Genomic DNA, 2098 nt, shown 5'->3' with positions numbered 1-2098 from the left:
TGGGGAGTCAGCAGAGCCCAGCACACTGAGCCTAGGCAGGTCCAAGCCCCTTCCCACTGCTCCAAGGCTGTGCAAGGCGCCACACCACAGGTACCGGATTCCCAGAAGCTTGCCCATGCACCAGGGACAGATCCCGATCCCCCTGCCTAGGTGCCCCCCAAACAGTTCAAGCCAAACAACCGTCTTCCATATCCAGAGGGCCTAGTCCAGTCCCATGGGAGCTCCACAGCCACCAGTCCACAGTTCATGGGCTGGATCTGGAAAGTCTTATATTAACTGCTCAAAAAGACGACAACAACAACAACAACAATAACCACGTGTTCTGTCTGTGCAGATCCTAGCCCAGTGGTCCTCAACCGTCCTAACACTGCGACCCTTTAATACAGTTCTTCATGTTGTGGTGACCCCCTCAACCATAAAATTATTTTCATTGCTACTTCCTAACTGTAAATTGCTGCTGTTATGAATTGTAATGTAAATATCTGTGTTTTCTGATGGTTTTAGGAGACCCCTGGGAAAGGGTCATTCAACCCCAAGTTGAGAACCACTGTCCTAGCCTATAATGTCTATTATACATGTGTAAGGGGGTGAGGGGTGAGTGCAGGTATAGGCTATGAAACTAGTAAGGAGAATACGCAGGAGAAAAGAGAGGTCTTGCAGAGAGTGTGCAACAGGAAATATGTGACCGGAAAGCAGAGAGGAGGCTGCTGGGGCTGTGTGATGAGGGAAGAGAAAAGGGATGGGGAAGACTATGGGATGGGAGAATCAACAGAGGCAAATGAAATGCCAGGTGGTGATGGTGCACACCTTTAATCCCAGCACTCGGGAGGCAGAGCCAGGCGGATCTTTGTGAGTTCGAGGCCAGCCTGGTCTACAGAGTGAGATCCAGGAAAGGCGCAAAGCTACACAGAGAAACCCTGTCTCAAAAAAACCAAAGAGAGAGAGAGAGAGAGAGAGAGAGAGAGAGAGAGAAACAAATGAAGCCTACAATTGTGTGTACTGATTTTAAAATTTTCAGCTGGGCATGGCGGTGCACACCTTTAATCCCAGCACTTAGAAGGCAAAAGCACATATATCTCTGTGAGTTTGAGGCCAGCCTGGTCTACGCAGTGAGTTCCAGGACAACCAGAGCTACATAGTGAGACCCTATCTCAAAAAAAAAAAAAAAGGAAAGAAAGAAAGAAAAAAAAGAAAAGACGATAAACGAAGCCAAACTATGTTTCTCTGAGGACATCAGTGAAATTTAAAAACTTTTTTTTGACAGTCCTAAATTGTTTATTGCGTATGAATTTTACAAACATTACGTGTATTAGCGGTAACGGTGGAGCTGCAGAGTATTGCGCCTTCTCCAGGCTGCAAGGCAAGAGCCACCAATAGTGTGGTGGAACTTGTGGCCCTTTCCAAGGCCACGGCTTTTGCGGCCAGCAGATGTCAGCCCACGCATCTCTCTATGCTTGGGGACTGGTTTGGTGATCCATTGGGTGTCAGGGTTTCTTCTGATAGCTTTATGGAATGGATCAATGAGGATAACCTCAAAAAATTTATATGTGGAATCTTCGCCAACCCAGTAAGAATTCAGGACTCTCAGAGCCCCACAATGGCGTCCAGCTCTCTCCTCAGCAACAGACTGAAGGCTTCAGGCAAACTTTAGCTGGTTAACACCATGATGGACAGGCTTGCCATAAGTTGCACCCTTAGGAACTGGGCGTTTGTGGCCACCACGGGGGGCACGAATCCTGTATATATGACATAACCTTGCTTGGCCTTGTATCCCAGCCTTCGCGCTTTGTCAGGCCGGGTGGGGCAGGGAGCCCTGTGCAGCGCCGACTCAGGAGAAAGCGCATCACGTCGACTGCTTCTTCCTCCATAGCTCCTGGATGTATTTGTATGCACCCATCTTGGCTCACCTGATGGCTGCCGCCAGAGGAAAGGAAGAAGCCTTTCGAAATTTAAAAACTTTTAACTACACCAATTGGAAAGAGTTATGGGGAGTAATGGGGGTGAATCTGATCAAAATGTATTACGTGAATATATGAAATTCTCAAAGAATTATTAAAAATACTGTATTATTAAAACAAACTGCCTTGCACAAAAAGCC

General features: G+C 47.3%; 1 pseudogene; it reads right to left on the bottom strand.

The window, feature by feature from the left end:
• Positions 1 to 1293: 1293 nt before the first annotated feature.
• On the bottom strand, positions 1294 to 1897 carry LOC128099296 (60S ribosomal protein L15-like; annotated as a pseudogene).
• Positions 1898 to 2098: the final 201 nt, after the last annotated feature.

Source organism: Peromyscus californicus, unplaced genomic scaffold (assembly GCF_007827085.1).
Source record: "Peromyscus californicus insignis strain IS unplaced genomic scaffold, ASM782708v3 Scaffold_6__1_contigs__length_162567912, whole genome shotgun sequence".
Taxonomy (NCBI): Eukaryota; Metazoa; Chordata; class Mammalia; order Rodentia; family Cricetidae; genus Peromyscus; species Peromyscus californicus.
This window is presented reverse-complemented; position numbering and strand designations above follow the sequence as displayed.